This window comes from Schistocerca serialis, chromosome 10 (genome assembly GCF_023864345.2).
Source record: "Schistocerca serialis cubense isolate TAMUIC-IGC-003099 chromosome 10, iqSchSeri2.2, whole genome shotgun sequence".
In the NCBI taxonomy this organism is placed as follows: domain Eukaryota; kingdom Metazoa; phylum Arthropoda; class Insecta; order Orthoptera; family Acrididae; genus Schistocerca; species Schistocerca serialis.
The window spans coordinates 85,628,999-85,654,926 of record NC_064647.1 but is presented as its reverse complement, the minus strand read 5'-3'; the positions used below and the strand labels follow the sequence as shown (position 1 = coordinate 85,654,926).

General features: G+C 38.5%; 1 protein-coding gene across 1 annotated transcript in view; it reads right to left on the bottom strand.

The window, feature by feature from the left end:
* The window catches only part of LOC126425264 (double-strand break repair protein MRE11), a 150,983-nt gene that overhangs the window by 1,017 nt on the left and 124,038 nt on the right, over positions 1–25,928 (bottom strand). The window lies entirely within an intron of this gene.

The window sequence follows — 25,928 nt, the reverse complement described above, 5'->3', positions numbered from 1 at the left end:
AAAATGAATGCAAAATTGTAAGAAATATTCTAAGCCCAAAATTTTTAGACAAACAACACAGATTCAGAGGCAAAAAGGAGCTCTAAAAATGCACAAATATCCATAGTGAAATTAGGAAATACAAGTTAAGATACTATTGACACATTAAAAGAAGAACCCAGACAGACTTACCTAACAAATAGTGAAATTCTTTGACACCAGGAGTAAAGCCAAAAAGGACACAATGAAATGGACTGGAAACATCAAAACTGATCTGAAATTGGCAGGAATTACACCAGAAGATTCCAAAACATTGAAATCTTCATGTCTCAATTTTACAAATGGCAAGCTGACCAAGAGGAAAACCAAATATGGCAATGGAAAAAAATGGTCTGATTTCTCTGTCATATATTTGGCAACATAGATACGAGATCTAAGAACAGCTATGGTGTTTGAGATATAAAGGGCTCACCAAGAAATTAAAATGCAGAAATGTTCAACTGTCACTCGGCAACAGACCTATCGTGCTGCTTCTTTTTTGCAGTGCAACACCTAACACAATAGGCAGCTTACTGGGAAGAAGAGGCGCACGGCCTATTGTCCAACCAGTGGGGAGATCATCTGCCCAGTTAAGGCATCTAATGCGAGTGTGAAAGCAATTACATCATTCAGTCTATCCGTACAGTTACCACCTGCTGTGCAAACAGTGCAAATTAAAAATCGAGAACTTGAGAAATCAGCTGCTGCTGAGAACTGCCAGTACTTCGGATATCGAGAATCAGTTACAATGGTTACGGGCCATTTTGCCTCAGGAGATACAATGGCTTTATGACACCATCCCCACCTACTTCAGGAGATACATCCAGGCCAGAGGGATTACAACATTGTAAGTAGACTCATACTGCCAAGTACTTCATAAATTTGACTCGTTGGTGTAAACACTGAAATAATATTACATATTCTCTCGTCCCCGTAAAGTAGAGGTGTACAGACTAGTTAGTATTGGGGTCTGCTGCTGTGGCCGCCCACTGCAGACATCGTAGTGCCTACTGAATCGGCATCCCACTTCACATCCAACCAACATGGGACGCCTGCATCACAGGGCTTATATTCACCAGAAAAACCTACGTCATCTGTGTTGCCCACAAATATTTACCGGCAGCCACAACACAACACAACACCAGGTCTCCACCGACAGCCGCCAGGGACTGCTACCCATTCGTGGAGCCTGCAGAACAGCTACACTAGAGGTCGCAGCTAGTCCGGGAACTAATTTGCTACGCAAGGCACGTGATCGCAAATAGTTCTGGCAGATACATCCACCAATGAGCTTTATAGGGCGGTGCAATACCGGTAAAGGGCAGTTCGATGCACCGCTTGGAAGCCTACAGAACTGGCACCCTGGCAACCATAGCCAGTCACCTCTTCTAGCTGGGTGATCTCTTGCGGATGGACTTGGTATAATCGATGAACATCTTGACATTGTAGAATTGTTTGATTTTGATCCCTCCCTGTGAAGAGTCAGAACTTTCCTATTATTATTTGTTATTGTATACTGGTGATTATCCGCAGGGACAGAGTCTGTAATTTTTTTGGAGATTGTATTATTGTTTCATTTAGGTGAGTCCAGTAAGTTGTTTTCAGACTTGTATTTTCCGCATTTCTATTCTGCCAGTGCAGATACACGAGCCGCAATCCCCTCACTGCGACACTTTAAGGGCTGCGAGAACAAAATACACAAAGATATATATAATCGACAGTGAAAACAAAATTAAAAAATAATACAATTTGCATACTTCTGTGAACCTGTAAGTAGTCTGTGCATCCTTGGCATAAAGTTTCATTTTGTTTCCTCGTCTCCTCCTGAGTGCAACACTTCTCTTGTCAGGCAACATATAAAAGTAAGAAAAACTATTCTAACTTTTGGAACTGTTGTATCCTTCCTCACAAAAGAATATGTAAACTGTAGGGGGCACTTTAAAAGCAAGTGCTGACCACCTACAAGGGAATCTGTGTTCACACGCACCACTCCTGAGGCACAATGTGTAGCACTAATATTTCTTACCACTGAACGACATTCTCAAATGTAAACTATAGAACAAGTAGTCATAGGTAAAAGCAGTCGATATGTGGGGGTTATTATTTTTATTTGTACACGGAGAGCGAAGTCTAGGGACGAAGTGAGACTTTGGACACAGGACGGCAATTGCAGCAACTCTGTGAGAGAAAATAGTGCCTCAGACACAAAAACAGGCTGCTTTGGGGATGTGCAGAGTTGCTAAGATGGTATAAATAAATGAACAATGGAGATGAGGCTGGGTAAATTATGTGAAATTTTCTATTAAGACTGACTCTACGGTTGAACTACTAGCAGTGAGAGATCTCTAAGTAATCTAATCGATGATGTACCTTTGGGAAGTCAATAGATCTGTTTTAATTTGTATTGGAATCCTTACATTATTTGCTGCAAGTTTAAAAATGTGGTGTAGCTTTTCTTTAAAGAAGCGGAGGTACAGGTGACGCATGAGTCTGAGGAAAGCTGAACTGCAGCACAGCAGAGAATTTGGAAAAGGGCGAAGAAGAACTAAATTGATAAATTATTCCACAATGTCCACAAAACACCACATTTGTGCAACCAAAGTGCTGGACATTTATCACTTGCTGGAAGTGAAACAAAGCTAAACTTCACGAGAGACTAAATTACATCACAAAGAATGATAAAAGTGAGAAATATTAAATAAAAATTGATAAGGGAGACCATTAGAAGAAAGGTTTTAAGAACAATTAGCTATTTTACGTGAAGAATTATTGTGAAATGGTAGCATTGCTCCAGCGGACCAAATAAATAACTGAAAGGAATACAGGTGTTAAGACACACATAAAAGCAATTATTCCTAAGAAATTTGTTGCTGGCAATGTGCCAGTAAGACATTTTAAGACAATGAAATGGAAGACTGGCAGGCAGTCTCTTTGGCAGCTGACAGCTAACTGCAGTGGGCAGTCGGCAGCCACACAGAGATTTGCAGTGTGAGAGACAGTTGCACAAACAGTTCATGGCAGCACAGTGCAGTCCACAATTCCATGTGACCTGTTACTCAGCAGAAACATGTGGGCTGTGTATACTCCATTAACATTTTTTCTTCTTCTTAAAAGTGACACTGTGTGTTAAGAGAGAGTGCAGAATTGATTTTAAGTAGCAATTTTTTAAAGCAAATGTCAGTAACTGTCACAAATTATGGAAATTGTGCTCAAGTTTTGTTCTTTTAAAGTATGCCAATATTAACAAGGAAAATGGGTGAAATTTTAAAAGCTGTTTCTGATTTGTGTGCTGGAAGCATTGACAGGGCAAACCAAACTAACTTAAATGCTCAGGGTGTTAAGTTTGAAAAAGTTTTTGCTGTGACAAACACTACTGTAAGGCACTTAACTATTGAACTACATGCCAAGTCAAATACCACTAGTGATTTACATAGTAGACAACATGTTAGAGGTTAATAAAAAAAATGTTAGAACAGGTACGTATTACACTGAATTGAAAAGGGGACTTACAATCTGTGATAGTTAAGCAGTCTGATCTAGTGTGGCATAAGGTAAATGAACAATTTAAAGAAATAAATAGACATTTATAACAAATTAAAAGAGTTTACTGGAGAGGAGCTACTGAAGTACAGAATCAAATTTCAGGCATTATTGTAAGATTTAATGTTTAAGAAAAGCGTAAAGATTCAAATGAAGTAACTATCTTAGGTTCCACCTTCACAACATTGAAGGAATGTGTAAACGATTTGATTAAAACAAAAAGTTCAAGGAAAGCTAGAATCATCCATCAGTACTCATTTGTCAGCTGACCTGAAGTAAATATTGCTGAATTTTCAACATTAAGAGCAGAAATTTATTTAAAATATACTGTATGAAAGGAACCTTATTTGTGAGACTAAATTTAGTACACAATTACTCACTGGTGCAAGAAATATATAAATTAATTTCATCAAGTTTTAAAGTAATGAAAATGAGTTTTGTTCCATGTACTATTAAATAGTGATTTGTTCAAAATGTTTGATTCTGATAGTAAAATATGTAATCATGGCTTACCAATGGTATCAAGAGAAAAAATTCCCACGGAAAAGAGAGTTAGATATGTTCCACTGGATATCTTTGTGTTTTTTTTATTTAAATGTGGAACTGTCAGAGAAGAAACTTAAGTTGCAGACAGGCATGATTAAAAGACACTCACATATAGCTTTCAGACACAGCCTTCAACACACACACACACACACACACACACACACACACACACACACACACACCTGCCAATTCCAGCATCTGAGGCTGGACACTGCAATTGGCAGTAGTGTGTGTCTGTGTGCAAGGTGTTTATGTGAGTGTCTTAATTGTGCCTGTCTGCAACTTGTATCTTCTTTACAGTAAGTAAAAATCTATCATTTCCTACATTGTTAATACTCCAACCTGGAGTTTCCATTGTTAGAACTGACAGAGAGAGTGGTTACCAAACATAAAAGTAGGATTGCATTTCAGTTTGGAACTGCAGTGGAAAACTGAAGGCATTAGTAATAAAAAAAATAAAAATAAAAAAAAACCAGATTAATTTTTTTGTGAATTAGTAGTTCACGCCTATACACTCCCGAATAGGTCATCGAATTTTTTCATATTTCGTACTGTCTTGCTATTCTGTATACTCTTTTTATAGCTTCACTGACCATCAGTATCTAATTTTCTTTAAAAAAATGAATGAACACGAAAAGAGTTATTTGTTTCACAACAATTATTCTAAATTTGCTCTTTGCTTTGCTCACATTTCAAATTCATTATTGTACTTGGCTGGGATAACACATTCACCATAAGAAATGCCTCTTACAAGTACAATATTAGCTATGTCACATTGACAGAGGAATGAACAGTCTAGGTAGCTGACCATAAAAGTTATCACATGCTGATATAAACATTAAAACAGGAATTGTGTGTTCACATAATTACTAAAATAATACAAGGGTGGTATGAAAAGTTATCAGAATGGAATAGAAAAAAAAAACTACTTACATCACTGAAACGTTTTTTATTTTTCGAAAATGAGTTTTCTCCAGGCTTGCAAAATAGTTGTCGACTCCGGCTGTCAATTCTTCGTTTGAAGTGAAACTTTGTTCACCAAGAAAAATTTTCAATTTTGGGAAGAGATGGAAGTCTGACGGAGCCATATCAGATGAATAAGGAGGGTGTGGCACCAATTCATACCTTAGTTCGTGTAATTTTGCTATGGCGACGGCACGTGTGCATTGTTTTGATGAAAGAGGACTTTCTTCCTTGCTAAATCTCGCCTTTTTTCCCATATCTTTTGTTGCAATTTGTCCAGGAGGTTAGTATAGTATTCTCCAGTAATTGTTTGCCCAGTGGGGAGATAATCTACAAACAGAATCCCCTTCACATCCCAGAACGCTGATGCCATGACCTTTCTCACCGAAGGAATTGTCTTTGGTTTCTTTTGTGGTGAAGAATCGGCATGTTTCCATTTCTATGACTGTCCTTTTGTCTCTGGGCTATAGTAGTGCACCACAAACCGGCGCAAAAAATCTTGTTCATTTCTCCTACAACAGGCCAAACATTGTTCCGATATGTCCATTCTCACGAGTTTTTGATCAACGTCAAGAGTCGCGGCACCCATCTAGCAGATAATTTTTTTCATTTCTAACTCTTCAGTTAAAATGTGATATACCCTTTCAGATGACATTTGGCAAAGGTGAGCAATTTCACGCACCTTCAATCGTTGTTCCTCTGTGACCATCTTGTGCACTTTTGCAGTGATTTCTCGAGTAGTGACACATCTTGGCTGACCACTGCGCGGATCATCATCTAAGCTCTCCCGACCAAATTTAAATTCATTTGTTCACTTGGCAACAGTTGAATATGAAGGAGCAGAGTCCCAAAGTGTATTCTGCAAATCGGCTTGAATGTCCTTTGCTTTCATACCTTCCTTTTATAAAGTACTTAATCACTGCCCGAATCACAATTTTTTCCATCTTGCAAATTACTTTGTGGGAACAATAGCAGAGCCACATCACCGCCACAGCTATCTTCCAAGAGCACTGATATAGCACGTGTTTACAGGCAACAGTCCAACGAATATCAAGTGAACAACTCGTTGCGCTAGCGCTGACCTCTCGTGGCGATTCCGAGAACTTTTCAAACCACCCTCGTATTTATGACATGCTAACAAAATTATACAATGAGAAAATTACAAGGATTGCAGGCTACAATGGTATAGACGGATACTTAGAAGACTGAGCTAAGATAAAAAGCATACAACCAGGAGGGTTAATTTTTTGATTTGGAAAATAGGAGTAACAGTGTTTAATTTTTTTAAATATTTATAGAAGAACGAGGTATTTTTTTCAAACAATATCTCTACGAAAAAACAATGGCACACCATGAAGGAATTATCCAAATGGGACAGAAATAAGTAGATGTACATGTACAGCCAAACAAATGATTAGTTTCGGAACAACTGGGTGGTATATTCAACAGAAAGAGTACCACAAATTGAGCGAGTCAATAATGCACTGGTCCACCTCTGGCCCTTATGCAAACAGTTATTCAGCTCGACATTGACAAAAGCTGTTGGATGCCCCACTAAGTGATATCGTGCCATTTTTTTTTTCACAAATGGCACTTTTTTTTTATTTTCTCTTTTTTGAGTCATCAGTCTTTGATATGGCCCGCCACGATTTTTCTACTGTGTCAAGCTCGTCATCTCAGAATAGCACTTACAACCTACATCCTCAATTATTTGCTGGATGTATTCCAGTCTCTGTCTTCCTCTACAGGTCTTGCCCTTCACAGCTCCCTCTAGCACCACGAAAGTCATTCCCTGATTTCTTAACAGACGTCCTATCATCCTGTCCATTCTCCTTGCCAGTGTTTTCCAAATAATCCTTTCCTCTCCACTTCTGCACAAAACCACCTCATTTCTTACCTTATCAGCCCACCTAATTTTCAACATTTTTCTGTAACACCACATCTCAAATGTGTTGATTCTCTTCTCTTTCAATTTTTCCACAGCCCATGTTTCACTACCACACAATGCTGCGCTCCATGTGTACATTCTTAGAAATTTCTTCCTTAAGTTGAGGCCTATGTTTGGTACTAGTAGACTTCTCCAGGCAATGAATGGACTTTTTGCCAGTGCTAGTCTGCTTTTAATGTCCTCTTTGCTCCACCCTTCATTAGATATTTTGCTGCCTAGATAGCAGAATTACCTAACTTCATCTACTTCGTCGCCATCAATCCTGATGTTATGTTCCTCACTGTTCTCATTTCTGCTACTTTTCATTACTTTTGTCATTCTTTGTTTTACTCACAATCCATATTCTGTACTTAAGACTGTTTATTCCATTCAGCAGATCATGTAATGCTACTTCACTTTCATTCAAGATAGCAATGTCATCAGCAAATATCGTTTCACCTCAAATTGTAATCCCGCTCCTGAAGTTTTCTTTTATTTACAAAATCGCTTCTTAGTAGCGGCAAAAGACTACACCATCGTTTGACACCCTTTTTAATCCAAGCACTTCGTTCTTGGTTATCCACTCTGTGTGTTTGTACATATTGTATATTACCCGCCTCTTGAAAGGTGGCTACACTGAGTCCCAGCGCCAGAGATTGCGCCAAAGATTATTATTCTGCCGCCTCCACTGGTGCAGTAGTAGTAGTACAGAGGTTGCCGAGGGCAGTACTTGTTGAGAGGATGTCGAGAGCAGTACTAGTTCAGAGGATGTCGAGTGCAGTAGTTGTTCTGTTGGGCGAAAGAGCAGATGGTGTTTGGTTGGTGTAATGTATAGATGGAAGATGTTGCAATGATCACAGTGTATTTGTCATCAATATATATAGAGGTAAAAAAAAAATTATTTAGCATTTCTTTAATGACAATGTCTCTTGGTCACAGGTTCAGTCAACAAAGCATCTGGCTCGTGTTCATGTATTAGACTTGTAATTCTGGCTTCTATGTGCAATTATAGTATTTCTGGTTTTTCAATTAGTTCATTGTAAATGGTGTTTAAAATATCTTGTCGTATTGAGGAAGATCCATGCCAGATACATGTACGTTGAGACACACTACCACACACAGAACAGTTACACTTGTGCTTTGTTGTTTCGTAGCTTTTATAGTTGCAGGGGAATTAATTAATTAATTGTGTTAACGGAAATTTCTTGTCATTCTTTATTTTTATTTTATGCAGTCAGATTGCGTCCCAATACTACTCAGGGCCAACCAGTTACGAGACTTCGCAACCGATCACACAGCCACTAAAATTATTGCATTTTAAATAAGCCCCCATGCACGTGGCGACCACTGCTTCGGATCGTCCCTTGGAATTCTTTTGATAGTAAAAATAGCAGACAGTAGTATTGTTGTAGTAATTTGTAGTTTAGTAATTGTAGTCTATATTGCATGTGTAGATTTAGTAATTGAACATTTGTAGTTGTCTTGTCATTCTTCTGCTGGTATTTTTGTAGAATTTAATTTTTGATGAGTCGTATATGGGTTTGACAATTTTGTGCAATTGTGAAGGTTTTAATTGTTCGTTTGTAGGGAAGCATTTCGTGTGGATGGTATTGTTGGTGATAAAGTGTTATATTGTGTGTAATTTTCTTATAGTGACGAGTTTTGTACGTTTTGTACATGATTACGCGATCGATGAAAAAGGCAAAAATGATGGACAGTCAGAATGACGAAATTGTTAACATGGCGAACTCACCAACACAGGAGAACAGTATGATGAATAATGAAGTAGAAAACAATTTACTAAGCCGGGAAAATAGTCTGGAACCAGTTCAAAATTTTTCACCTCAAAAAATTCACAGAATACGAGATTAACGACAGAAGATTCTGGAATAGTATCAAACACAGATAGCTTTACAGCTATGATGAACGAAGTTAGTTTTACGGAAAATGTTAGGGGCGAAAAGAATTTCGAACCAGTTAATATGGAGCAGTTGATGAGTGCAATACTAAATTTGGGATCACCGTCAGAAACTGATATGGGAACATTGGAAACACAGTTGGACTCACGAATAGGGACATGTTTTAAAAACATGAAAGAAGAATTAAAGAAAGAAATTAGAGAAGAAGTACAACCAATTTTGAATGCTCACAATAATAGATTAATTTCAATAGAAATTAGACAAAAGGAACAGGATAGAGAACAGGAAGAAAGAGATCAAGTGATAGTACAAAAATTTTCAGAGTTAAATCTTCAACGTGCATACGATAAGGAAGAAATATTTGAAAGAATCGAGGAATCCATACCAAATGACAGAATAAATAACGTAACACAACAATATGAACAGTTAACTACTACATGTGTCAATACAGAAACCTGAGTCGCGACGCTTACGGAAGACATAAATAAACAGAAAGAACAAATAGGTGACTTATCGGAAAGAGTTGAGGAGATTTCAGATAAATTGACAAGTCTTAGTTTAAATGGGGACAGATTCAGATGATACAGCTCCATTGCCATTTGCAGAAACAGAAGAGACCAGAATATAAATAAACATGTTGAAAATCAGGGAAAATTTAATGAACGCGTTAAAAGGGAATTTGAGGCGTTACGAAAGCAAGTTACACAAATTGAAAGCGAAATCGTAGGAAAAAGACAGTAGAAGAAATTTAGAACCACCGATAGCAGTGGGTTTTGAAGAAAATAATTTATTTCATTTACGAGATGCAACAAGAGAGCGCCAGACGCGCGAACTTGACAATAATCGACATTTGGATTGGGCAGACACGGTAGGTCTTTGTCGCCACGAGGCGAAAGCTTTGACTATAAACACTTTTTAATTGTTCGGAAATTTAAGATCTTTCGCAATTCTAATAATGACATACATCCATGTTGATGGTTAGATCAATTTATGAACGCACTTCCACCAAATTGGCCACTAAGTCACAAAATGGAATTTATGTGTGGCTATTTAGGTCCTCATGGGATTCGCTACACTAAGTGAATATGTGCCGTAGCGTGCACAGGGCCCCAAGCTGTAGTGGTGCTATTTCCCTTTTAGTTTTCTGCACTGCTGCCTACTCTTTTACTATTCTTTGTATCTATCAAAACAACTCCAACTATCAATCTATCCAGAAAACGAGTCAGTAAAGAATAACCGGATACGACTATTTTACCCAAAAGTGATTTCGGAAATTACTGTTTGGACTTACTGTATCTTCAGCAGCATTCATTCGTGGTTGAAACGAAATGTTACCTGTTTATCTTCGTGACAATATTACTTCATACGTTGACAATATTCTTATTGCTAAACGTTCTTGGAGTGAGCATAACAAAATTTTGGATTCATTATTACGTGTTTTTGCAAGAGTTGGCATTACAGTGAACTTGGAAAAATCTGAATTTGGTCATTCTCAGGTGAAATTTCTTGGTCATATTATTTCTACAGAAGGTATTCTTCCTAATCCAGATAAACTAAACGCTTTTCATAATTATGCTGTTCCTATTACTAAACGTGATGTTCATAGTTTCCTTGGTGTCTGTAATTTTCTTAGACGCTTTATGAGATTGGACAATTTGGCCACACCTCGTTTATGTGAACTTTCTGGAAAGAATTCTAATTGGTGTTGGAATGAGGAAGCTCAATTAGAATTTGAACAACTTCGTGATGCTTTATTTGCTGCTCCACTTCTTTCACACCTGGATTTATCTAAAGATTTTTGTCTGATGACAGACTCATCATACAAAGGCCTAGGTGCACACTTATTTCAAGAGATAGAAGAAAACGATGTTGTAGTACAGAAAACTATTGCATTTGGAAGTCGTGTTCTCTCTAAATCAGAAAAGAATTATTCGATTACGGAACTTGAAGCTTTGGCTGTTGGGCTTTCACAAAATTTCACTTCTTTTTGTATGGCAGACATACTAAGGTTTACACCGATCATTGAGCTCTGGAATTTCTTATGTCAACAAAATTAACACATGGAAGATTGTCACAATGGGCGCTGTATCTACAGGAATTTGATTTTAGTATTGTTTACATACAGGGTTCTTCAAATATTATTGCTGATGCTTTATCACGTGCACCTATGGGTTTGAAACAAAGTGCTGAGGAGGACTGCAAAGAAAACAATTATTGTTTGATGTATATTCAAGGTGTTGCGTTTGAAAATTGTATTTTGTCTTCGCTCCAGGACATCGCTATGGAGCAAAACACGGAACCAATCTGGAAGGACATTAAGGAGAAGTGGAGGAGAAAGGAAAGTGTAGCGATTAGACAGTATTATTTAGTTTGCAATGATATTCTTTTTAAACGAAAATCGGTTGACAACTCTGTTTGGTTAGTTTGCATTCCTGATGAGTGGGTTAATAAATTGATTTGGTATACACATTTCAGTTATGCACACTTTGGTCCCAAAAATGCTTTCATAAATTATGAGAAAATTACTACTTCAGTAACATGGAAAAACGTATTCGATTTGTCACTGCCAAATGCAAATTATGTCAAAAGGCAAAGCCGCCAACTATTTCTCACAGAGCACAGTTGTTTCCTATCATTCCTGCGAAATTAAAGGAGATGGCTGCAGTCGATTTGTTCGGTCCAGTGGTTCGTTCTACTAATAGTTTTGCATACATTTTGGTAGCAGTGGAATTGACATCAAAATATGTGTGTTTTACACCTTTACGTTAAGCAACAGCTCATTCAGTATCTAATGCTTTCATCAAACATTTTCTTAAAGACGTGGGTCATATTGATAAAGTTATATTAGATAATGGATCACAGTTTCGCTCTAAAATTTGGCTTCGTACTCTATGGCATCGTAAGATTAAACCAATTTTCATTTCACTTTTTCACCCTCAATCTAACGCTTCAGAGAGATGGATGAAGGGAATCAATAAATTGTGTCGTCTTTGTTGTCATAATAATCACAGAACGCGGGATCAGTATCTTCATATTTTTGAAAACATTCTGAATGAACTCCCTAATCATTCAACTTCTTTACCGCCTATATTGATATTAAAAAAATAAAGCACCAACTAATCGCATTTCTGCAATCGTTCCTTTTCCGCCTACACAGAAACTGCGGCATTCTGAAGTTGTCAACCTGGCTCTACAAAATATTGCATCTGCGGCTGCTAGAAGAGAGATATCAGCTAAACGTCCTGGTTGTTTAAAAACTTTGTCAGTTGGTCAAAAGGTGTTGATTAAGTCTCATCGTTTGTCTCACAAAGGAAAAGGCTTGTGTCGCAAATTTTTTCTGCTTTATAACAGTCCATATAGAGTTCGCAAAATTATTCATGATAACACTGTTGAAGTGGAAATTCTTAAATCACGCTGCTCTAAGGGAATACTTCATATACCGAACGTAAAAATTTTTGTAGAATGACATACTTTTGAGAAATTAACAGTTACATGTAAACACGCAGAGAATACAAGGATACCGCACCGTGTTTTGGCGGCGGCACATATACAAAGCGACAGTCAGTCTGCGCGCCGCACAAGGTAGTCGTTGACCGCAAACAATTACTTCCTACGTCACGCTTACCTACAGCTGATCGAGCGCTCAGTGCAAATGCACTGACAGCCATAGACAAACACAGTCTAATTTCTCCGATTAAATTCAATATAAAGCTATAGTGACTTGATAAATTATGTTATTAACGTTCAGTTTTTTTCAGGATACAGTTGTATGAAATATTTAAGAACTTCAGGTAAATTCTGTGTGTGTCCGACGTTAATAGGACTTGCTATCGAGAAAATTTCAGGAAGAATGTAATTTCATAGAAGAAAGTAATAAACTAAAAAGGTAACTATTAATTGAGTATATTTTTCAGGTAACATATTTCTACTTAGGTATGTACTTTATACATAATTTGCTGCTCACAATTATGTGATTTATACTTTTTGTTAACTGATTTTGACAATGTTTTATTAATGAACAGGGTTGTAACTTAGGCCGGTATTACACTATCAAATTTCTTTGTCAAAGATTTGATCAAAGATGTGATCAAATATTCCGTCAAATATATTTGACAAAGATCTTTATATTTAAAAACAAAGATGATGTGACTTACCATACGAAAGCGCTGGCAGGTCGATAGAAACACAAACAGACGCATACATACACACAAAATTCAAGCTTTCGCAACAAACTGTTGCCTCATCAGGAAAGAGGGAAGGAGAGGGAAGGACGAAAGGAAGTGGGTTTTAAGGGAGAGGGTAAGGAGTCATTCCAATCCCGGCAGCAGAAAGACTTACCTTAGAGGGAAAAAAGGACGGGTATACACTCGCGCACACACACACATATCCATCCACACATATACAGACACAAGCAGACATATTTAAAGACAAACTCTTTGTCTTTAAAAAAACAAACTCTTTGTCTTTAAATATGTCTGCTTGTGTCTGTATATGTGTGTGTGTGTGTGTGTGTGTGTGTGTGTGTGTGTGCGCGCGCACGCATGTATACCCGTCCTTTTTTCCCTCTAAGGTAAGTCTTTCCACTCCCGGGATTGGAATGACTCCTTACCCTCTCCCTTAAAACCCACTTCCTTTCGTCTTTCCCTCTCCTTCCCTCTTTCCTGATGAGGCAACAGTTTGTTGCGAAAGCTTGAATTTTATGTGCATGTATGCGTCTGCTTGTGTTTCTATCGACCTGCCAGCGCTTTCGTATGGTAAGTCACATCTTTGTTTTTAAATATATTTTTCCCGTGTGGAATGTTTCCCTCTATTATATTGACAAAGATCTTTGACGTACCGCTAGAAGGGGTATTACACTGTCATCAAATTTTTCGTCAAACTTCAAGATGGCTGACAACAACTTGTTATTAAGCGCAGCAGTTGCACGTACCGCAATTGCATTGTGTGCACATGCGGATAAGAAGTGGGGAAAAAAAGGAACCATACATATGAGGCTGACAGCCTTAAATTCCTGGGATTACAACTTTATAATAAATTCAGTTGGGAGGATCACACCACAGAACTGCAGAAACACCTTAACAAATCTGTATTTGCAATTCGAGTGTTAGCAGACATAGGCAACATAAAAATGAAAAAGCTTGCATACTTTAATTCCACAATGTCATATGGTATAATATTTTGGGGTAAATCTTCAAGTCAAACAAAAGTTTTCAGAGTCCAAAAGCGTGTAATACGTATTATTTGTGGAGTAAATTCACGGATGTCCTGCAGAAACCTCTTCAAACAACTGGGTCTACTAACTACTGCCTCTCAGTATATTTACTCCTTAATGAAATTTGTCCTAAATAATATATCTCTTTTTCCAACAAACAACTCAGTTCATACATACAATACCAGGAACAAAAATGAACTGCACAAGGACTTAAAAGCACTTACTTTAGTTCAAAAAGGGGTCCATTACTCAGGAACACTCATCTTCAATAATTTGCCAGCAAACATAAAAAATTTAGTTACAAATAAAGATCAGTTTAAAAGGAGCCTGAAAGACTTACTAGTGGCCAACACCTTCTACTCGATTGACGAAATTTTTAATAGAAGCAAATTATGTATAGTATTTATTCATACTATTAGTATTGTTATTTCAGCTTAAAAAAAAATTGACATTTTCCACATCCACGAGGATCTCCTCAGCACGGATCTATGGAACGAAAAACTAATTCAGTCTGGGTGAAGCCGTGGATTTTACGACGACACGATAAAAGCATTCAACAGAACTTGTTACGTGAGCTTACAGTGGCAGACGTCAAGTCGTACATCAATTACTTAAGAATGGATGAGCATACATTTCTGTATGTGCTCAGTGAAGTGCTTCCTCATATCACAAAGCACAATATTCACTTAAAAACTGCTACATCTTCAGAAGACAGTCTCACTGTAACACTCCAGATTCCTTGCTACAGGAGAGGGTTAGGTTACGTTAGGTCATGTCAGGTCTCCAATCTTCTTAATCTATTTTTGTATTCAGCGTGCCTCACGTTGTAAAGCGCCTCATCAGCTTCATACATCTCTATTAATTTTGCAGTTGTCGGCACACACCAACTGTATTTACTGGCAATGTTTATAACAACAATACAGACGACAGAACGCTGCAGCGATGCTAGTGCTCCATGTGGTAACATGTCACACTGCAGTGAACAGAAGACAAGCGGGTTCTCTGATCAAATATACAGCGAGGCCCTAGATTTGATCAAATATTGGACGACATTTGACAAAGTTCCTATTACACCATCAAATATCTTTGACAAAGATTTTTGACAAAGATATTTGACAAAGAAATTTGATAGTGTAATACCAGCCTTATGTATATTATGCATCGCTTGGCTGCTCTGCTTTTTCACTGATGTCATACTTCTTATTATGTGCCTGCTGTGCCTATTTATTTAAATTATATTTGTCACCTGATTAGTTGTGCTGATATGGTCATGTATGTAAGTTATACTTTGTGATTTATCTGCTTGCGCCTTCATGTTTACTTATTGAGATTACATATGAACATTTATTGCTTATGCTTATATGATGCTAATGACCTGTTTATTATGTAAGATATATACTTGCTGCTTTGCGTATGGATTGCATATTTACACATTTCTGTTTTGTTGTCATAACTACTATTTAATTTGGTATATAGAAATGCTTATATACTGTGTACGAAAATGGAGTTTAGGTTACACTATGGTATTAATTATAGATTGTTCGCTTGGCAGAGCCTCGTTGTACGGATTGTGCTACATCCACTTGTTGACATTCTGTTCTCTACTGGTATATTTACTCGCTATTGCATGTTTTGCTTATGCTCAGTGCTTTATATTTTAAGATAAGAAAATGAACTGCTATAATTCTACGAATTACATTGGTACAAGAAACATTATTGAAGTCACATGAGCTGGAGGTTTTATGGAAGCTGTATAAATTTATGCTAATAGAAAGGAAGCTAACGACGTGAAATACCAACACTAGCTTTAGACCATTGACAGTTATTACACTGCATTCTTCGTGAGCCATTGAAATAGCAAGTGATACTTGACACAAAGAAATACTCCAAATGTTTCCTTCTGTTTTGCCATGATTCTTGAAGTGGTGTACACACTGTGAAATATTACGATTTATTCATTCAAAGTCTTATCATCAAATACAGAGGAATGTCAGGTCTTAAATGGCTACACATGATAATTGAAATGGCCTGGGAGTCGGGACAGGTTCCATCAGACTGGACAAAAGCAGTAATCACACCAATCTTTAAACATGGAAACAGAAAAGATTGTAACAACTACAGAGGTATCTCTTTAATCAGCATTGTGGGTAAAATCTTCTCAGGTATTGTTGAAAGGAAAGTGCGAGTATTAGTTGAGGACAAATTGGATGAAAATCAGTGTGGGTTTAGGCCTCTTAGAGGTTGTCAGGACCAGATCTTTAGCTTACGGCAAATAATGGAGAAGTGTTATGAGTGGAACAGGGAATTGTATCTATGCTTTATAGATCGAGAAAAGGCATATGACTGGGTTCCTAGGAGGAAGTTATTGTCTGTTCTATGAGATTATGGAATAGGAGGCAAACTTTTGCAAGCAATTAAAGGTCTTTACATGGATAGTCAGGCAGCAGTTAGAGTTGACGGTAAATTGAGTTCATGGTTCAGAGTAGTTTCAGGGGTAAGACAAGGTTGCAACCTGTCTCCACTGTTGTTCATATTATTTATGGATCATATGTTGAAAACAATAGGCTGGCTGGGCGAGATTAAGATATGTGAACACAAAATAAGCAGTCTTGCATATGCGGATGACTTAGCTGTGATGGCAGATTCAATTGAAAGTTTGCAAAGTAATATTTCAGAGCTAGATCAGAAATGTAAGGACTAAGGTATGAAGATTAGCATCTCCAAAACAAAAGTAATGTCAGTGGGAAAGATATATAAACGGATTGAGTGCCAAATAGGAGGAACAAAGTTAGAACAGGTGGACGGTTTCAAATACTTAGGATGCATATTCTCACAGGAACAGGGAATTGTATCTATGCTTTATAGATCTAGAAAAGGCATATGACTGGGTTCCTAGGAGGAAGGGAGAAGCAAGGTTACCCGAGAGACTCATGGGTTCAGCAGTAGAGGGTAGGAGGAGTCGGGGCAGACCAAGGAGAAGGTACCTGGATTCAGTTAAGAATGATTTTGAAGTAATAGGTTTAACATCAGAAGAGGCACCAATGTTAGCACTGAATAGGTGATCGTGGAGGAATTTTATAAGGGGGCTATGCTCCAGACTGAATGCTGAAAGGCATAATCAGTCTTAAATGATGACGGTGAGTCTTATGTGGTCATTCATACTACGTACTCGCACCTACTTACTGAAAGTTATTCAAACTGAAGGCTGTTAGAGGTCATGTATGCATTTCTTTTATTTTATGATGGACAAGGTAACCAAAATGTATTTTATAATTCATACTGAGTAGAAGATTTGGCTCAGGTGGATTACACAGAGGTTGTTTGTGGACACTGTCTTCGGATTGTATGGGATGATGAACTGAAGTTTGCACTAGGATTTTATCTGTATTTGTTCGAGGAGACTGACTAGAGGAAAGAGTTGTTATGGAAGTGAAATGATATTGGTGATAAAGTTTATATGTATCGACGTATTGAAGAGGTATTAATGAATTATTGAGATTGTGAGATGTTGATGATTATTGGAGTTTTGGTGGGTAAGAGGTAAGGTAAATGATATTGGTGATAAGGTTTATATGTATCGACATATTGAAGAGGTATTATTGAAATATTGAGATTATGTGATGCTGATGATTATTGGAGTTTTGGTGGATAAGAGGTAAAGTAAGTGAGGAGCATATTTTTTTTGTTGGTTTATATGGAACAAGAAGAATGAAAATGGCAGACTAGAACACTCCAGTGGAAGGAAGATTATCTACACACACACACACACACACACACACACACCACACACACACACACACACACTTTGTTAAATCAATAAGCAGTATTGAGGAAGTATATGCATATCTTGACACACTGACCGTTTTTCAGCAACCGTACATTGTGATTTGGCTTGGCAAACATTGGTCTTGACATGGTGACTATGACGTTGACTAACTATTATTGACTGTTATACACTGTTGCCACTACTACTTGATACACAAGTTGAAAATCAAATTTTGACAGAATTGCATTTACACAGTTAACACTATTCAATTACACAATAGTACTTAATATGTGGATGAAAGATGAGTGATGTGTTTTGTGTGTTTTCCTTTCCTAATACCAAATAACTGGTACCGACCTACCTCCTAAATATTATTTTACTTGTTTGTTGTGGCTTGCACTGACACCCATAAATATTATAGGTTTACTGATATTTGTGTATTTGTAATAGTTAATATGACAATTATCTGGTATCATTTGTGTGTTTATTATAATTTGTATGTTTAGTGTAAGAGCATTGATAAGAATTTTGTAAAAGCAATTGTGTGTGCATTTGAACTGTTGTTCGTGCTTACACTTCTTAACATTGGTGGGTGCCACTTGGAAATGTTTAATTTCTGCTGAGGAACTCTGATGAACTGTGTAATCATTGCTGGTGAATATTATGGACTGTTACCTGCACCTGCTCGCCATTGCTGGGTGCCACTAATGGAACTGCTTCTACTGACATGATGTCACTTGTTGCTGTCTGCACCTGCTCGCCATTGCTGGGTGCCACTGATGGAACTGCTTCTACTGAGAAGATGTCACTTGTTACTGTCTGCACCTGTTCAACATTACTGGGTGCCGCACCTGCTCGCCATTGCTGGGTGCCACTGATGGAACTGCTTCTACTGACATGATGTCACTTGTTGCTGTCTGCACCTGCTCGCCATTGCTGGGTGCCACTGATGGAACTGCTTCTACTGAGATGATGTCACTTGTTACTGTCTGCACCTGTTCAACATTACTGGGTGCCACTGATGGAACTGCTTCTACTGAGATGATGTCACTTGTTACTGTCTGCACCTGTTCAACATTACTGGGTGCTGCACTTGCTCGCCATTGCTGGGTGCCACTGATGGAACCGCTTCTACTGACATGACGTCACTTGTTGCTGTCTGCACCTGCTCGCCATTGCTGGGTGCCACTGATGGAACTGCTTCTACTGAGATGATGTCACTTGTTACTGTCTGCACCTGTTCAACATTACTGGGTGCCACTGATGGAACTGCTTCTACTGAGATGATGTCACTTGTTACTGTCTGCACCTGTTCAACATTACTGGGTGCCACTGATGGAACTGCTTCTACCAAGATAATGTCACTTGTTGCTGTCTGCACCTGTCAACATTACCGGGTGCCACTGATGGAACTACTGCTACTGAGATAATGTCACTTGTTGGTGTCTGCACCTGCTCGCCATTGCTGGGTGCCACTGTTGGAACTGTTTAAATACTGCTGATGAAATGTTATGGGACTGCTATTTGCACCTGTTGACCATTACTGGGTGCCACTGTTGGAAATGTCAACTACTCTGAGGAGTGCTACTTGTTTATTGAACTATTGAAAAGATTTTATGTGAATATTTGAGGAAACTGATTTATTGTGTATTTACTGTTTATGAAATGTTATGGGACTCTTACCTGCTCCTATTCGTCATTGCTGGTGCCATTGATTGAATTGTTTAACTACTCTGACAAATGATACTTGTGTAAACTATTATGTAAAATCACATGTATGCAAGTATTTGTATTCCTTACTGTAGTTTATATATTAGGTTATTGAAGGGTCAGTGCAAAGCCAAAATTTATTTAGTTCTGTGATATTTACTTATTAATATCATCTTTTATTTTTGTCTGTGTTTTTTCGACGAATTTGATGGTATTTTCACCACCAATGCTGGCAAAACACCATCAAATTCTAGCCCGTGGAGGAGGGGCATATGAAAGGTGGCTACACTGAGTCACAGCGCCAGAGATTGCGCCAAAGATTATTATTCTGCCACCTCCACTGGTGCAGTAGTATTTCAGAGGTTGCTGAGGGCAGTACTTGTTGAGAGGCTGTCGAGAGCAGTACTAGTTCAGAGGATGTCGAGTGCAGTTGTTGTTTTGTTGGGCGAGAGAGTAGATGGTGTTCGGTTGGTGTAATGCATAGATGGAAGATGTTGCAATGATCACAGTGTATTTTTCGTCAATATATATTGAGGTAAAAAAAAAAAAAAAAAAAAAAAAAATTTATTTCACATTTATTTAATGACAATGCCTCTTGGTCACAGGTTCAGTCAACAAAGCATCTGGCTCGTGTTCATGTATTAGACTTGTAATTCTGGCTTCTATGTGCAATTATAGTATTTCTGGTTTTTCAATTAGTTCATTGTAAATGGCGTGACCCGTGGTCTACGGGTAGCGTCTTTGATTCATAATCAAAACGTCCTCGGTCCCGGGTTCGATCCCCGCCACTGCCTATATTTTGATAAATAATCAGCATTGGCGGCCGAAGACTTACGGCATAAGAAGTCAGCCTCATTCTGCCAACGGCCTTGTCAAAGAGGGCGGAGGAGCGGATAGAGGTTCAGGGCACTCTCTTGTCCTAGGGGTGGGAAATTGCCCCTAAAGGCAGAAGAATCAGCAATGATCAACAACATGAGGATGCAGAAGGCAATGGAAACCACTACATTAAAGACACGTAACGTGTATCCACAGGACATGTGGCCTGTAATTGAAGAAGTGTCATGATGATCTCTCCATTGGCAAAAGATTCCGGAATAGTCCCCCATTCGGATCTCCGGGAGGGGACTGCCAAGGGGGAGGTTACCATGAGAAAAAGATTGAATAATCAACGAAAGGATAACGTTCTACGAGTCGGGGCGTGGAATGTCAGAAGCTTGAACGTGGTAGGGAAACTAGAAAATTTGAAAAGGGAAATGCAAAGGCTCAATCTAGATATAGTAGGGGTCAGTGAAGTGAAGTGGAAGGAAGACAAGGATTTCTGGTCAGATGAGTATCGGGTAATATCAAGAGCAGCAGAAAATGGTATAACAGGTGTAGGATTCATTATGAATAGGAAGGTAGGGCAGAGGGTGTGTTACTGTGAACAGTTCAGTGACCGGGTTGTTCTAATCAGAATCGACAGCAGACCAACACCGACAACGGTAGTTCAGGTATACACGCCGACGTCGCAAGCTGAAGATGAACAGATAGAGAAAGTGTATGAGGATATTGGAAAGGTAATGCAGTATGTAAAGGGGGACGAAAATCTAATAGTCATGGGTGACTGGAATGCAGTTGTAGGGGAAGGAGATGAAGAAAAGGTTAAAGGAGAATATGGGCTTGGGACGAGGAATGAAAGAGGAGAAAGACTAATTGAGTTCTGGAACAAGTTTCAGCTAGTAATAGCGAATACCCTGTTCAAGAATCACAAGAGGAGGAAGTATACTTGGAAAAGGCCGGGAGATACAGGAAGATTTCAATTAGATTACATCATGGTCAGACAGAGATTCCGAAATCAGATACTGGATTGTAAGGCGTACCCAGGAGCAGATATAGACTCAGATCACAATATAGTAGTGGTGACGAGTAGGCTGAAGTTCAAGACATTAGTCAGGAAGAATCAATACGCAAAGAAGTGCGATACGGAAGTACTAAGGAATGACGAGATACGTTTGAAGTTCTCTAACGCTATAGGTACAGCAATAAGGAATAGCGCAGTAGGCAGTACAGTTGAAGAGGAATGGACATCTCTAAAAAGGGCCATCACAGAAGTTGGGAAGGACAACATAGGTACAAAGAAGGTAGCTGCGAAGAAACCATGGGTAACAGAAGAAATACTTCAGTTGATTGATGAAAGGAGGAAGTACAAACATGTTCCGGGAAAATCAGGAATACAGAAATACAAGTCGCTGAGGAATGAAATAAATAGGAAGTGCAGGGAAGCTAAGACGAAATGGCTGCAGGAAAAATTTGAAGACATCGAAAAAGATATGATTGTCGGAAGGACAGACTCAGCATACAGGAAAGTCAAAACAACCTTTGGTGACATTAAAAGCAACGGTGGTAACATTAAGAGTGCAACGGGAATTCCACTGTTAAAAAACAGGAGTCGATTTAGAAGAGATAGGGGATCCAGTATTAGAATCGGAATTTAAAAGAGCTTTGGAGGACTTACGGTCAAATAAGGCAGAAGGGATAGATAACATTCCATCAGAATTTCTAAAATCATTGGGGGAAGTGGTAACAAAACAACTATTCACGTTGGTGTGTAGAATATATGACTCTGGCGGCATACCATCTGACTTCCGGAAAAGCATCATCCACACAATTCCAAAGACGGCAAGAGCTGACAAGTGCGAGAATTATCGCACAATCAGCTTAACAGCTCATGCATCGAAGCTGCTTACAAGAATAATATACAGAAGAATGGAAAAGAAAATGAGAATGCGCTAGGTGACGATCAGTTTGGCTTTAGGAAAAGTAAAGGGACGAGAGAGGCAATTCTGACGTTACGGCTAATAATGGAAGCAAGGGTAAAGAAAAATCAAGACACTTTCATAGGATTTGTCGACCTGGAAAAAGCGTTCCGACAATATAAAATGGAGCAAGCTGTTCGAGATTCTGAAAAAAGTAGGGGTAAGCTATAGGGAGAGACGGGTCATATACAATATGTACAACAACCAAGAGGGAATAATAAGAGTGGACGATCAAGAACGAAGTGCTCGTATTAAGAAGGGTGTAAGACAAGGCTGTAGCCTTTCGCCCCTACTCTACAATCTGTACATCGAGGAAGCAATGTTGGAAATAAAAGAAAGGTTCAGGAGTGGAATTAAAATGCAAGGTGAAAGGATATCAATGATACGATTCGCTGATGACATTTCTATCCTGAGTGAAAGTGAAGAAGAATTAAATGATCTGTTGAACGGAATGAACAGTCTAATGAGTACACAGTATGGTTTGAGAGTAAATCAGAGAAAGACGAAGGTAATGAGAAGTAGTAGAAATGAGAACAGCGAGAAACTTAACATCAGGATTGATGGTCACAACGTCAATGAAGTTAAGGAATTCTGCTACCTAGGCAGTAAAATAACCAATGACGGATGGAGGAAGGAGGACATCAAAAGCAGACTCGCTATGAGAAAAAAGGCATTTCTGGCTAAGAGAAGTCTACTAATATCAAATACCGGCCTTAATTTGAGGAAGAAATTTCTCAGAATGTATGTCTGGAGTACAGCATTGTATGGTAGTGAAACATGGACTGTGGGAAAAGTGGAACAGAAGAGAATCGAAGGATTTGAGATGTGGTGCTATAGACGAATGTTGAAAATTAGGTGGACTGATAAGGTAAGGAATGAGGAGGTTCTACGCAGAATCGGAGAGGAAAGGAATATGTGGAAAACACTGATAAGGAGAAGGGACAGGATGATAGGACATCGGCTAAGACATGAGGGAATGACTTCCATGGTACTAGAGGGAGCTGTAGAGGGCAAAAACTGTAGAGGAAGACAGAGATTGGAATACGTCAAGCAAATAATTGAGGACATAGGTTGCAAGTGCTACTCTGAGATGAAGAGGTTAGCACAGGAAAGGAATTCGTGGTGGGCCGCATCAAACCAGTCAGTAGACTGATGAAAAAAAAAAAAAAAAAAAAAAAAAAAAAAAAAATTATGGTGTTTAAAATATCTTGTCGTATTGAGGAAGAACCATGCCAGATACATGTACGTTGAGTGACACTACCACACACAGAACAGTTACACTTGTGCTTTGTTGTTTCGTAGCTTTTATAGTTGCAGGGGACTTAATTAATTGTGTTAATGGAAATTTCTTGTCATTCTTTATTTTTATTTTATGCAGTCAGATTGCGTCCTAATATTACTCAGGGACAACCGGTTACGAGATTTTGTAACTGGACACTCAGCTACTAAAGTTATTGCATTTATTTCTTTTTAATTAAGCCCCCATGCACTCTCCCTACAGCTTACGCCTATTTTTCTCAGAATTTTGAACATCTCGCACCATTTTACTTTGCCGAATGCTTTCTCCAGGTTGATAAATACTACGATTGTGTCTTTATTGGCACGTTAGATCGTGAAAATCCCAAGATGGATGGAGGCCTTGCCCATAATGCTCCAAATGTTCACAACCAGGGAGAGATACAGCAACCTTATTGGCTAATGTAAGGTTTGGCAAGCATGAAAACAAGAAAGAGAATTTCTCGTCATGTGCAATCAGGCATTATCTTGCTTAAATGTAACAAAATATTAGGGCGAAGAATATAGCCGATATACTGCTGTACTGTAAGGGTGCTGTGGATGACAACCAAAGGGGTCCTGCTACAAAAAGAACTGGCATGCCAGACCACCTCTCCTGGTTGTCGTGCCATATGACGGGCGACGCTCAGGATGGTATCGTACCACTGTCCAGGACGTCTCCAGACAAGTCTCTGTCGGTCACTGGGGCTCTGTTCAAAGTGAGACTCGTCACTGAAGACAGTTCTAAAGTGGACAATATTGGATATAGGGACACCAACTCTATGAAGAAAGGAAGGAACACTGATTGGAAATTAGAATAAAATGTATCTGAGGAAAGAAGTGAAAGGAATATAATTTAAGTTTGACAGTAACGAAACATTTAATTTTTGAGAATTATTCCAATGTTTTCCAGAATAAAACCATAGTGTCCTGAGTTGTAGAAGGTTAAGAAAGTTGATTAAGTAGGAAAATTTAAATATACAAAAAGTTTCTGAACTTGAAATAATACATGTAAAAAGAGGACGAAACAGCTACACAAAACTTCCTGGCAGACCGAGACTTGAACTCGGGACCTTTGCCTTTTGCGGGCAAGTGTTCAGAGGTCCCGAGTTCGAGTTTCGGTCCGGCACACAGTTGTATTCTGGCAGCAAGTTTCACGTTGGCGCACACTCCGCTGCAGAGTGAAAATTTCATTCTAGCTACATAAAAGGTTAAGGTTTCTAAGTACTCAGAATGTAATTTCACCAAGATCAATTTTAACACAAAAATAAAACCCATTATGAAATGAAAGGGTAGCCAGGCCTATCCTTAGGAGAGATCTACATTTGAAGACTCTTTCTAGTATCCTTAGCATCAAAGCCAATTACTATCCATATAAATAATTGCCATTAATGTTAAAATATTTGTCACTGTAAAGCAACATTAGGTGGAAAGGTACAGATATATTGCTCCAACTATATTGTAGAGGCAATTAATGTTCAGATATCTATGGTGATAAACACTGTGTACCAAGGTATACCTACATTACTTTGACTATAATAATGCTGTCATTAATTTTCCAATGTTTGCCAAGATAAAACAATGGTATGTACATACAGGAAGCACCCACTCTTCCCACACAGCAGCTGTTATTAGCTCTGTAATCTATCAGTATTTATCGGTATATGTTTACAGAGAGATCATTCGTCTAAGGTAAGTGGGGGAAATTTGGCAATACATATCCCTCCAGATGAACGTCGAACATCCCTAAATCTTCTTACTGCCACATGAAATTTGCGAATGAAAACTATAACACAAGAGGTCACAGGTAAAAGCAAAGATATTGCTTAGAGGTTGTGCTAAGTCTTGTTGAGGGATGACATGCGTCTTCAACATGGAATGGCAATTGCAGCAACTTCACGAGAGGAAATACTTGCTTGGAAATGAAAATAGAAAAACACCCTGTTAAAAATGACTATGGTTCAAATTTAACAGTGATGGAAGGTCTGTACATAAAATATGTTTCGATGTATATTTGAGAATGTTGTGTTGTCTATTCAAACTGGACTTCTTACTTTATTTTATGGAAGCTTAGCAAGAGTACAGATGGAGCATGACTTCAAGAAGAGCCCAAGGGCAGCACAGTGAAGGATCAAGAAGAACAAAATCAACAATATATTCCATAATGTCTGCCAAACACCACAATGAATACACTCAACAGGTCACCAATCTGACTCACATTTCACCTTATCAAAGGCATCTTCAGTGCTGGGTGTGA